Raw genomic sequence first — 15,126 nt, forward strand, 5'->3', positions numbered from 1 at the left:
AGATTCTAATATATCAAAATAATTGGGGACCTCCCTAAAGAAAAACTCACAATACAATTTATTTGAGAAATACATTGGGACCTCGTGATTATTGTAGGGAGGGGCATCAAAAACCATCCACCATCTATCCAAAAAATTATTTCTAATACCATCATGTATGCACCAATGGATGGGGAACCATTTAGTTTTCTCTCTAATAATATTTTGTTCACCAAGCTTTCTAAACAATGCACAAATGCTACCTTTTGATTTTTTATTTTTTATTTCACATTTTGATATGATAATTTGTTTGCATAATATCTTTTTTGTTCATCCCTCTTAACCTGCCAAATATCTAACTGACCACTAACAGAAGCTATGTGGGTCATAATGGACTCGAGGGAGGATGCCAATTAAGCTCTCATTGGATTGGTTTGTGCACAAGCTTTCAACTTACCAATGAGTGCTTCTAATTCATTTTTGTCTCTTTCTATTTCATTTATTATGTTGTTTTATGTACTATGAGGAGGTCTTCCAATTGGTGCAGGTTGCGGCTTTTCTTGTTCTTGTTGTGGAGGGTTTTCATTCTCATTTTATGGAGGGCTTTCATTTGGATCTTGTTAAGGGTTTTGGTTTTGATTTTGTTGGGGATTTGCGGGTTCATTATTCACATTTCCTGATAAGAAACCAATTGCAATCTAAATAAGTAAACAAATTTAAAGAAAATTTGAAAAAAAACATATAAAATAATGCAAAAACAAGGGTAGACAACATATGACGTGATCTCGATCTCAAACTTCAGTGACAATGAGGCATTTTGAGGAGGCGAGTGGTGAAAATCTCCAATTTTTTCAACTTGCATACGCATTCTGGCTATGAAATCTTTGCAAAATGAGTGAAAATGAAATTGGTTGCAAGTTTGCAGCCCTTTTATAAAATTTTGTTGACTTACAAAGTGCGTACATGCTATGGCTTGGGTATCCCAAGCCATAGCATGTAGGCACTTTCTAGAACTAGAAAAAAAAGGGTGTCATCTTTTTGGCACCACAACTTGGTGCACTTACCCATATAATATAATATACATCAATTTAAAATCATAAAATCTTCTCTCAAAAATATATTTAAAATTTGATACATGTTTATGATTGAAGACAATTGAATAACTTCTAATTTTTGTTTTACTTTTTTCTCATAATTATTAAAATAAGTTCAATTTTTGAAAAAAAATCTTATTACAATATTTTAAAAAATGAAATAGGTAAAAATATTCATTTTACAAAAAAAGCAATAATATTTCTTAATCTATAAATTATCGTTTATACATTTAAATATGAATATCTAATCATTTCACAACCAAATACAAGAATATTTTGTTATCTTAATTTATTAATTTAACAAATATACTTTAAAATATTTGGAATATAAATGTTGTACAAAAATGATTTGAAATGATTAGATAGAGTGATTGGAGGGAATCTGAAAGAAAGTAAAGACAAAGATGGAATTGTCAGAATGGATGGGCAGCACCAAGCAAATGTAGGGCACTGGCTATGGTCCAACTTATTTGCACCGGATGCCATGCTTCTTGTGTCAGCACCCTACTCAAACTGGTCTACCATCTAACAATGACTGTCAAATCAGTTGCAATGGTTAAAAAATGTTTTTTTTTTAACTTTCCTTTTATATTTTAAGGTCGATACCTTTCTAAGTCAAACTTTAAAAAAAAATCCATATATCTACTCGGTATCTTTCACATTATTTACTTAGTATATAAACATTTTTAAAAAAAATTAAATTAAATTATTTACTTAGTATATGATACTATTTATTATATGTACCGTTGTATAATATATTTAAATATTTAAATTTCATATTTTATAAATTTTATATTTGTAAACATATTATTAAATATAGTTTTTATATTGTATTGTTTATTTGTTTCTAAAATATTATTTAATTTTGTGTATAAATTTTTTTTTTTTTTTTTCATGATTTGAGATATAGTAATAAAAAATTTGGTCTCAAATTAATATACATTTGTATTAAATTTTAAAATTTTAACAATTCAATATATTTTTCTCATTATGATTTTAACATAGAGATTTTACATTATAGATCACTTTAAAAATAGTGTTATTGTATTTGCTAATTGGTGATTACTATCATCTATCAATTAAATATTTCTATTTTTTATTTTAGTTTTAAATGTTTTCAATGTTTATGTGTGAGATTTTTAAGTTTTAAAACTATTAAAATTAGTTTACATTAATTTGATTGGTTTAATTTTTTGAAAAAAATTAAATATTTTTTGGAAAAAATAGTTTCTTATATGATTTTTTTGTTAGAGGCCTAATATATGTGCTCCTATATCATTTTTAGTCATGTTTGTTTCTATTTTCAACATTTCTTAATTCAATTAAATTGGTTATAATTTTTTTTTAAACCAGAATTCTAGTTATATTTCACATAAAATATAGGTTTAAATCAATACAAATTAATACTAAACCAAAGAACTTTAAAAATATTTAATACAAATAATGCTTGTCAATAATAATAAATAAAATAAGTAAATTTATAATTATCTTAATCTTATATTTATAAATTACGAAATGAATTAATAAAATATTAAGTTACCATAAGTGTATATATTTAAAATAATATATATGTTAATAAAATTTAGAAACCCTAACTTATATTTATTTATTTATTTAAATCAATTACAAAATAAATTAAGAAATAACATTATTCTAATTTATCTTATATATTTAATATTATTTTTTAAAGTTAAATTAGTGTTTTAATATATTTTAAATTAAAATAATAAAATAATAAAATAAAATAAAAATTTTAAATTAGAAATATATATATTTATATACTAAGTAAATAATGTGAAAGATACCGAGTAGATATATGGATATATTTTTTAAAGTTTGACTTAGAAAGGTATCGGCCTTAAAATATATAAAGGGAAAGTTTTAAAAAAAAACATTTTTTACCCATTGCAACTAATTTGACAGTGATTGTCAGATGGCAAACCTGTTTGAGTACGGTGCTGACAAAACCATGCATGTCAGGAGACGGTGAGAAACATGGCATCTGGTGAAAATAAGTTGCACTGTAGCTGGTGTCGTGTTTTTCGTGTTGTATGATTTGTGATGTACACATGTAACTGTATCAATTGAAAAGTTTTCTAAGATGTCACAAACTACACATCTTTACCATTTTTACTCTCTTATTTGTGAATTGATATTGGAATTTAAATATTATTAGATTTTTAAAATTATTAATTATGAAGTAATTTCAGAGTGTAATTTAAACTATGAGATCAATATCCTTGATTTGTGGAAAAAATATTTCTTATTCAATAACTTTCTTGATTAGTAAGAAATATTTTTCATAGCAAGTTAAATTGTGAGATTGTTATTTCCATTCATCTATGTAGTTTTTTTGACTTATTGAGCAATGTTTTATGATTAGTGGTTCACATGTACCTATCTCTCATGAGAATGAATAATAACACTTAATTAGATCTAGATGATGCTAACAGAAGTGAAGCAACACAACTAAATATGAAATTCTCAACACTTCAAAATTATTAATTATGAAATGATTTCAATTTGTGTGTATATATATATATATATACATATATGTATATATATACATATATGTATATATATATGTGTATATGTATATGTATATGTATATGTATATGTATATGTATATGTATATATATATATGTATATGTATATGTATATTTATATATATACATATACATATACATATACATATACATATACATATACATATACATATACATATACATATATATATATACATATACATATATATATATATATATATACATATATACATATACATATACATATATATATACATATACATATACATATACATACATATATATATATATATATATATATATATATATATATACATATATACATATATATATACATATACATATATATATATATATATATATATACATATATACATATATATATACATATACATATATATATATATATACATATACATATACATATATATATATATATACATATACATATATATATATATATATATATATATATATATATATATATATATATATATATATATATATATATATATATATATATATATATATATATATATATGTATATATATACATAAATTTGGGTGGGTGATATGATACTTTAGCAGTACTTCTATAAAGATTTTTGAGAGTATTAAAGTTTGTCTATAATTTATACAAATTTCAAATTTTTGAGGTTGTAGAAGTTGGTTTTAATTTTTCATATAAGTTTCAAATATGAGATAATGACTTTTTTGGTAACAATTTGTGAGTTAACAAGTAGAAGGTGTCCCACTCATCACTTTGTCATTTGTAAACTTGAAATCAAAAGAATCATAGGGTTCATGAAGGAGTTGCTCAACCTTGCCCTTAAACATGGGGATGGTTGGTTTTAAAGATGGGGCCTTGGTAGCAATGAAAAGTCTAACGACTAAGATGGGGGGATAGTAAAGGAGCTCAAAGATGAAGAAGTGGTTAGTATTGCATTAGGGATGTTAGAAGATCACAGACCATGTGATCTCTTGTGCCTAGTGAAGGGTAAATTTGAAATAAAAATTTAGTCAAAATGCACCATTTTTTTTTCTTTTGGTTTTGTTATCTCAATGGAGTCATGTATGCCTCCATTGGTTTATTTCTTTATATAAAGGTAGTTGCAGTCTTAGGCCATATGGTTCTTTTTGTTATTATGCAGAGCCCAAGTAAGGAGAAAAATTAAAATATCATGGCTATAAGTCATCTCACATTATGTAAATTTATGAAATATTATCCTTAACTATTGTTGACCAATCAGTTGTAAAAAGTGAATAATAATTTAACAAGAAAAAGTATGTTGAAGATAATCTTGAAATTATATATGTCAAATTTTCAAGTATAAAGACATGTCTTCCAACCTATTCAGTATAGGATAAAGAAGAACTCACATAAAACTCAAGATACAAAGATAGAATATTAGATTAATAAATTAAAAGAAAGGGAAAGGGGTGTCTTATAAATAAGACTATGTCTTGTAGAATATTTTATTTAAATTAAATTAATAACAGAATGTAAAACATTTAATAATAAAGTGCAACCAGCCCTTCCTTAATGGTAACGGTACTAAAAGTTTTTTTAGAGCATCAAGATATCTAATAGTCATTATTACACTATATTTCTTGGTCTTGATCCATTTTTTTATATAGAAGCTTGATAACCCCAAGTTGTGACATGATTCATGTTAGAATGTTTATTCACTTTGTCTATTTTATGTTCCAACTACAATATAGATGCAATTGTGGTTTGTTCACCCACATCAAACCATTAAGATCTAATAGAAGTTCATTAATTGATAAGTATGAGATATTTTCCACAGGATTCAATTGTGAGGTTTTCTTAGTCAAATTCATTGACCCATATTTCATGAGGAGTGGTTCATACAAACCATCTCTCATGAGAATGAATGGAACTCTCAACATGCATTGGATCTAGGTGATGCCCATAGAAGTGAAGCATCGAGACTTCCCTGTAGGTCACCCATCCCAATACAACTCCAACTTGAGTGCACTTAAATATGGAATTTCCTTCATGGTTAAACCCACTCTACTTGGGAAACTATGTAGTTAAGTGTAGGAGATTGAGTTTAACCATGGAGGAACTTTGTAGTTAAGCATGCTCGAGCTAGAGTAGTATTGAGCCTCTCAAGAAATCCTAGTGCTTCACCTTTGTGAGCATCACCTAAATCCAATGTGTGTTGTGTTCCATTCAATCTCATGAGAGATGGGTTATGTGAACCATTGTTTATGAAGTATGAGTCAATGAGTTTGACTTAAAAAACTATACAATTGAATCATAATAGCAATATCATAAGTTCATTTATGATTATTAATATTTGTAAAACAAATTTTTCATCATGCCTAGTTATGTTGACCTTATTTTGCTCAACACTACTAGTACTTGAAACCCTCATCAACTTGTATAATCATCTATGATTGATCAACCCTAATTTGAAAAGAGATGAGAATTCCATGCAATGAAAACTATATTCATACAATAAATTTACTTTTTATGAAAACTAAAATTTGAAGACCAAAAGTGAACAAGCTATAACTACTAAATATAGGAAAATGTAACTACTCATTACCAAAATTGTCTATTGAGAAATGTGTCAATTCTCCAACCTAGAAGCTCATTGACATATGAAATTATCCTCCAATCTCTCCATTGGCCTTCCAACCTCCACTTTGATCCATATATTTTGGATTTTAGAAGACACTATAATAAACTTCAATAGTCTAGAAGGCCCCTAGCTTTAATTTATTCCATATAGAAAATATTGAGTTTGACCGAGAAAGAGTAATCTCTACCACTAGTAATGGAAATAAAATTGATGAGAATGTAGAGGAAGATATTATTAAAGGATGCCTTAGAATTGAGCATACCTCTTCTCATGCACAATGGATCAAGTAGAAATGATTATAGACCATCTAAAGAATGTTAATCAGGATATTCATGATGAGGCAATAGGCTAGGAAGAAATGTTTGCACAATAGTTAGAGAATGTTAACCGAGTGATACAAGATAAATAAGATGAAGCAACATGAGTGGATGATGAGAATATTTATGATAAAAACACTGGTTAGGAAGGTCTTTTGGAATAGTGGTCAAAACACTTACTTTGACCACAACCTATTATAGTGGAATAGAAAGGAGTTCTTACTGAAACAAAAAGAGGAAATCTAGGCTTTAAGGGATTAAAGTGTCCAATTAAAGGAAGAAAATCAGCTACTTCAAACACAACTTTAGAAAACTTAGGCCACCAACTATTCTTAGGTAGGAGAAATTAGTAAGCTAAAAGATGACAGTAAATAGATGATTGTTGGTAACAAGCCTTGCATATTAGTCTATGAATATGAACAACTCACAAGGGAAGTGAAACAATAATGGCTTCACAAAATCATCGATAATATATAGAAACAATAATGGCTTCACGAAATCATCAATAATATGCAGAAACAATAATGGCTTCATGAAATCATCAATAACCTCCTCTACTTGGTGTAGGGCTCATATTTCTTTGCACACAGCTAGCTATCCTTCTATTTTGAGCTACTTGACATAGTTACGAACCACTAGTTTTGCGGTTTGGTAACCCCCCTCTTTCTTTTCTTCCTGTTCTGGTTGTCTTTGTTTTGTTTTCTTGTACTATGACATCATTTGGTGGTTTGGCTATTTTTTGGCCCTTTCTTTTATTCTCAGTCCATTAGACCCACTTGTGGTCTCCTGTTGGACATTTAAAAATTATCTATTATCTTATCTTCTCCACTAGATTTGAAGCTACAATTATTTTGCATGAGGGCATGCAAACCCTCAACTGGGTTGAATGGCGAGGCTACAATGTGCTACTTGTATTACCCCTTGGTTGTCCTTTTTACTTTCCATTCCTATGCTTCTTTCCATCTTGTCACTATTTTTATAAATGTTAAACAAAAGTTAAAACAAAAACTATGACAAAAAACTTGGCTATTTGTTGATTATATTGTCTAACTGTAATAATAGGGGATCACTAGGAGTACATGCGCATATGGACAAAATTTGTTTGATGGGTTGAAGTACATAGATGATAAAGGAGATGAAATCAAAATAGTTCTAATATATTTTGACCAAAATGGCATCCATCATTACAAGGAGGAGGTTATGGCATGCGGCCTTAAATTAGTTTATATGCCTAGCTTGTTTTAATCTATTTCGTAATATGTTACACAACTATGATTTAGTGGTCTACAACCTTGATCAATTATATTTAGCTCATTTTGTTTTGCATAAGTACAAATCATGTGGTTTTCAAACATATGGTAATCTTAATATACAATATTGTATAAATATGTGTATAGACTTGCATCACACCATGACCAAGTAACTAAGATGATTGGGGCTACCCCAAAATTACCAAGTGACCTTTATTTGTGTGGTGTGGTAAATGAATAGATTCCTTTAATACTTTGTGATCATATTCAGTTCATTCTCTAAATAATACTTTTATGTCTTTGATATTGAATTTTATGGTTTACAAATTGATTTTAATTCTTTGGCTTATGAGTTGATCTTTTGTTCATAAGCCTTTTGATTTATCTAGTTAGTTTGTGAATAATCTTTATTTTGCAATGGTAATTAGTTGAAACATTAATCCTAAAGATTATATAATTTCTATGCAATTGATCAATAAGTGGTCTATTCATTAAATGCAACAAAAATGCAATTTAAGAAGTGTCTTAGGGCCATCTCATTTAATGTACTATAGTTTCCCCTTAGGCAAAATGATATAATAGCTTTCAAAACATTCAAAACACTTTTTAAAAAGTTCATCAATGCACTTGGCGCAATAGTGCACCTTGAAGGCCAAAAAATGCAAAATTTCACCGAGGGTCAAAAATAAAATTCTGGCTTCTGGGTTTTGTTCCCCTTTATACCAGAGCTATGTTTGGGTGCTTGCCCTTGAATTTCTCAATTACTTCAGAGACTAGCACCACATCCAGTAAATAATGTAGACACCTAAATTTGATTACATTGCTTTGGTAATCCTATTTAGTTATCTCTAAAGGCATCATTAATTAAATTTCTATTTATTTAATCCTTTGCCATCCCCTAGCTAATTAATTTAATTAATCATCTATAGTCCTAATTGATAAATCAAATAACCTATCACTTTTCAATTAAATCTTCTTCTTCTATCTAATTCCAAAATCCCCATTTATTAAATAAATCTATTTGATAAATAAAACCCTCAAATGTAATAACCCCTAACCTATCCCTAACCCTTCATTTAGCCTAATCCACCCCATCCACCCATACTAACTAAGCTTAGTCACTAACTCACCCACCCTCATGAATGTCATCCACTTGCAAATCTCTAACAAGCTAAGTCTAATCCTAAACCACCTTTAATCCCCCCCCCCCCCCCCCCAACCTTGTCACATTCCCTAAGTAAGCTTAAGACTTTCCTAAGCCAAGCAAAGTCAACAATCTCAACTCCCTCCAAAATATCCCAACCACTTAGCCATGAATGCTCTTACAAAGGCCATAAAGACTCTTACAAGCCCATTCATTGCTCTTGCAAGTCACAATGGAGGGTCTTTATGAAGATATTATCCCTTGAGCCTCCTTTGTTGACTCATCCTTCCCCTTTCCTCCATCCACTCACCCTGTGACATGTGTCACTCCCTGATTGGTGCTAAACAAGCACAATCCATGTGCTCCCCTTTGAGTGCATCCTAGCCCTCCTTAAGATTTCATCTCTTTTTGCATCTTAGCCCTCCATCCCTCAAGCACTTAGCCTATAAATTGAATCCCCTCCCAAGCCATTTCATCACAATCTTGGAGCTAAAGTTATAATGCCCTTTTGAGAGCCAAAACCACCAACCTTAACCTTATAATACCAAATTGAGAGCTCACAAAGCTACCAATTTTCCATTACCCAGCATCCATTGAAGCAAAGTTGAGCACTTGAGCATACATCCCAATCCTTAGACTCATCTACCAAACAAAGAGCTAAATCCTATTAGGAGAGTCCATTCATTTAGCTCACATTTCCAATTGGGGTTTCCTCTTTAGTCTCTCATTTATGTTATGGTATTTTAGTTTGTAAATGCTTTTGATTTCTTAATTTAGTATTTCTAACATACTAATATAGCATATACATTTTGGCACGCCTGGTGGGACCCCACTATGGGTCATTTAATCATCAATTTCTATCTATATGTTGTTTTTTCTAACAATATAATGTTTCTTGTTGTTTGAGTGGTTTGTAGGGTGTTTTGTTTGTTCTTTCAAGTTGAAGGGTGCACTTGGGAAGAAGGCATACCCTCTAAAACCTAAAAATCATCAAAAAATAAAAAAATTCTGGAAAAAATTTGCACATTTCAGTTCTTTTCATGCAGTGTTGTCTCCGCAGATTGACGTATATGCCTAGAAACTATCATCTCTGCCAGCTACTCTGTCGTCTTCGTAGCCAAACTAATGCCTCTGCAGTTTGGTGTCTCCGCCTGGTCTTCTGCTATCGGCGTCACCACCAAACTGTCATCTCTGCATCCTCATCTATCGTCTCCGTAGATCAGCATCTCCGCCTGGCTTTTCGTCATCTCCGCCGTCGCTTTTCCTTATCTATCATCTCCGTCGCTGCCTCTCTTGTTCTGTCATCTTCGCTGCCACCAACCCAAACCATTGTCTCTGCAAATCAGCATCTCCGCTTGTCTCATATTTTCTGCACCACCAAACTGACCTGTCGTCTCTACTTTTTTCTCTGTCGTCTCCACAGACTGGCGTCTTCGCAGTTTAGCATCTCTGCAGTTTGGCATCTCTGCATGATGAACTATCGTCTCTGCCTGTTAATGTTGCATTTTTGTTTTAGCATCTCTATTTTTTCACTTTCTATTTCTTTTTTAGCATCTCTATTTCTACACTTTTTATTTCTGTTTTAGCATCTTTATTTTTGCACTTTTTATAAATCAAATTTTAACTTTTGGTGGTTCCATAGAGTAGATATTTTTCTAAGTGTTTTTACGCCTAGAAAAAAGAGCAAAAAAAGTTTTAAAAAAATTTCCATAGTTAAGCTTTTATTTTGGAAGATTTTGGGTGACTAATCGAATTTCTATTTTGTCTCATTACAGGTTGGAGCAACAAACTTAATCATGTTTTTTAAGTTTTTCGTGGAATGAACTTGCATGTTTAAACACATTTTCCTTCGAATGTATGTTGCTCAAAACACACTCTTGAATGCAATGGATTAAAATCATTTTTTCTTAGAATGCATGCTTAAAACAAACAAACTCAATCTTGAATGCAAAGGATCAATTCACCATTGCAATATCTCACACTTCAATTTTTGGTGCATTAAAAAGAACAAGAAAATCTCTCTTTTGCATGCAACTTAGGCAAAGTTAATTTTTGAACACTTAAGAAATTTGTTAAGTTAAAAACAAATCAACAAAAATCAAATTTAGTAGTTTCTTCATTGGACTCACCCTCTTTAATCACCCATCAATTTAACCATTGGTTGCAATCTCAGCGCCATCTATGGGGATGGGTCCACCTAAGAGAGTGTTAAGTGTTCCATAATTAGATTCTACTCAATTCGCTTTTTGAGGATTTGTCTTATAAGATTTTTTCAATGTCCAAAAATCTAGATTAAATCAATCACACTTCAAGTTTGGATTTTAAAATTGAACAACTCTTGATGTGGAGGGCCTCTAGGCGCGCGCTTGAAATTGAATCTCACACACCTTTGTTTTGGGCTTAAAAAAAAATCACACCAACCCTTGAATGCCTTAAAGGAAATTAATCGATACTTGATGTGGAGGGCCTCCGGGCACGCGGGTTTATTTTCTTGTTGACCCTAACTCTTCTTCTTGTTCGCATTCTTCGATCAATTTTGCTTTGTTAGTGCATTTCAAAGTTGGAATTGAACATTGTCTCTTAAATATGAGTGCTTGCAAAGTCTAGATCAACACACATAAGAGTCAGTTGGTAAAAGAACAAGCGTATTTTTTAGCCCAAGGTCATCCAAGTCTTCTCTTCCCTTGTCATCTTTCGAGGCCATCTTGGGTGCATAAGATTAGGATCCAAAACCTTGTTTCTCTTTTTAGCAGGCCTACTTGGGGATTTCATCACCCCTTGGGATGACCTCAACTCTAGCATTCCAGTGGAGTATAAAGATTGGGAGGTGAATCCAAAGACACCTCTCTTGGAATCAAGATGTTGTCACTCGGGCTAAGCCTCAAGAAACTTTATACCCTTGAGAAGTGAAAGAGGAGAAGTGGGTTACCACTCCTCTCGGCTGTGTGACATCTTTTTAGTTTCATCTACAGATTTGGGCCTCATGTACCTTGGGTATATCGAGGACTCCCTAGCTAAACCAACTGTCAGCCTTGTAGACAACCATCTACGATGTTAATGTGTTTGAAGTGACTGATCGAAACATTTGTAAAACATACACACTCCTTGGCACAAGTATCACATTTTGAGAATCAAAACTTCTATCTAGTTGTTTCTATATATTGCTTGATCTTTTATTTGTTGAATAAATGTTTTCCAGACTTGGTCAACCCTAGCTTAGGGCATACTTAGCGTAGTCACTGCCTGTGTCAAAAGTTGAACAAGTTAAAGCAAAACAACTAAGATCTCTCAAAGCCAAGCAGATTCAAGAATTCATGTTAGAACAACCCAAACCTAAATAGAAGTTTCACAAAGTTAAACTCAAGCCATCTAAGGCATACCAAGAACTTTTAGCCAAGAGAAAGGAACTAACACCAAGCCCTCGAATTGCCAAACTCCACAAAGCAGAGGACAAAGCTGTCAATGAAGCCCTTCAAGACACCTGGTTAGATCACACCATCCAACTTAACCAACATCTAGGAGTTAACAATGCTTATGCTTTACCAACAAGGCATGATTTCTATGATTGGACCCCCTTGTTTCTCCACATCTTCTTGCATAAGCTTCACTTTTTCTTTAGAGTCATCTTTGTAGGAAAACCAGCCATCTTTAGTCTTCCCCTTAAGAATTTTAGCTCATCCATCTCATTTAGTTCTAAACCATCTAGCTAGCAATCCAAAATCTTCACATCCAAGCTTTTAAAATTGTTGTCACCTTGCCAAAAGTTTGCAATTCCTAACATCTTCCAAATCCACCAATCTCACCAAGGTTATCCCTTTGACAGAGCTTTGTCTAAGGTAATCTAGCTTTGTCACTTGTTATCCCTCATCACCTTGAGCTAAAGGTTGGGATCCACAAGTGGTCAATCTCATGTTCTTCCTAAAGGATCATCAGTCTATCCTTAAGTTGACACAATCACCACCAAGCTTGCACATAGGAAAGCGGACCTTTCACAATTTGGCAACATATCTTTGAAGTTAGAATCCCCAACCCAATCCTCCTTAGGTTTTTTCATATAGCTTTGCCTCAACCTAGGAAATCATTTGCATAGAAAAGCCTTCCCCTTTTGCATCCATCAAAATTGTTGCATCTCATCCCTAGGAAACATTTTGCATTTTCATGCCACTAGTCACTCACTTAGCCAAGAAGAAAGAAAAAATGGAGCCCTATCATTTGGATTGAACAGCATCACCCCCCTTGAGCACTCAGTCATCCTTCAGCCCAAAAAAAGCTACACCATCACCTATTGACATTGAAGCTTTCATGAACCAACCAGGAAATGCAGTATTGGTGAACGCCATTATAGAAAAGAACAAAGAGACAATCATGGCTAACTTTTGAAGGGACAATGTAGGAGCCTTCGACTTTGGAAGGCCTCCTCCCCTATCAGAGCCATCTCACCCATTGTTTGGACAACTCCCACCACCCATAGGCTCTTATGATTCAAATTATCCTCAATATGCACCAAAAGAAGAGCCACAAGCCAATCCATATGATCTAACAGACCCAAACATACCATCCTCCACCCAAGTTGAAATCTCATTCCGCAAGCTAATCCAGACACCACCACTCCACCATTGGTCCATACCACTCCATCCCAAACCCCCTTTGCTCAAAACACCTCATCATTCACTCCTTTCACTATTGTTGCTACTGATCTCTAACCCAACCTTCCAAATCCACCCATCTCCCAAATCAGTGCTAGCATCTTTGGACAACCTCAGCAATATACAATAGGGATGCCACCCATGGGGCCAAGTAAAAAACCCTTTATCACCCCCATCTTGTTTACCTCAGCTCAGAACACAATTCCATCATTTCCACTAGGTCCTTGGAGCTCAATGCCATTAGCCACAAATCCACAAGCTACTACCCTCACTCCACAAAGCTATCACACCCCACAAGCTATTACCAATGTTCTGCCAAGCTCTCAGGTGACCCAAGCTCCTGCCACCACTCTACCAAGCTTTCAAATCTAGCCACCAAGCTATCAAACCCCATCAGTTCCATTCCCAAGCTTTCAATTCCCACCACCTCCACCACCAACTAATCCATTACCTCCTATCACCAACTATTTTTCTATGCCACTTCTAGGAGGTAATCCACCACCACCAACCACCAATTACTTGGCCTCTTTTGCCATGCAGACACCTTCCCAGATGGGGGCACAACCCACATATATTGGTCAAACTCCTCAAATTCAAAGTCAAGTTCCACAAGCTCCCCAAGCTTTGCAACCATCTTATATCTTACCTCCACAAAGCAATCCATCTATCCCAAAGCTAGCTTACATCCCTCAATCCCAATTCCAAATCTCATACCAACAGCAAGCCTCACAACACATGCAACAATATGTGCCACCTCCACCTCAGAAACCCATCATCCACCATTCAGTTGCCCAAGCCATGTACAATCCCTACCAGCCCATACCTCAAAGCCATCCATATTCCATTGCCCCATCTAGCACATACCTACCTCAAGGCACTCCTACATTGGGGGCACCCTAGCCATCACCCATTAATGTAGAATGGGAAGCCATGAAGACAGCTTTGAAGAACATCTAGGAGGGAAATGATCCAGAAACCTTCAAGTTTGAGAATGTGTGTCCTAGCCATTTGACAGAGCCATTACCATGACACCATTTCCCAAACACTTTGAGATACCCAAGTTTGACAAATTCAGAGGAAAAGGAGACCCTATCACACATATCAAAGCATTTTACATGCACTACCAAGAAGTGGAATACAATGATGTCTTCCTCTTGCGCCTCTTTCCCAAAAGCTTGGCCAGACCAGCTCTTGAATGGTTTTATAGAATCCCCTATGGCACAATTAAAAATTTTGCTGAATTGTCTGAGGCATTTGTAGCCCAATATGCCCATCTTGTTGAAACAGAGCTCTCAGTAGTTGATCTTGTCCACACAAAGAAAAAAGGTGGAGAAAGCCTTCCTGAATATCTGCAAAGATGGAAAACCCTTACCACTCGCATATCTTGCACCTTGCCAGAGTGCCATTTGGTGAAAATGTTTAGTGATAATGCCCATCCTAGCTTGGCTCACCACATGACCATGAACTGCTTGTAGACCTACAAAGATATCAAAGAGAAAGGAATGATCCTTGAGCAAGGACTCATTAAAGATGGTGTGG

The sequence above is a fragment of the Cupressus sempervirens genome, chromosome 10 (assembly GCF_028749045.1).
Source record: "Cupressus sempervirens isolate cs-2001-9-10 chromosome 10, ASM2874904v1, whole genome shotgun sequence".
In the NCBI taxonomy this organism is placed as follows: domain Eukaryota; kingdom Viridiplantae; phylum Streptophyta; class Pinopsida; order Cupressales; family Cupressaceae; genus Cupressus; species Cupressus sempervirens.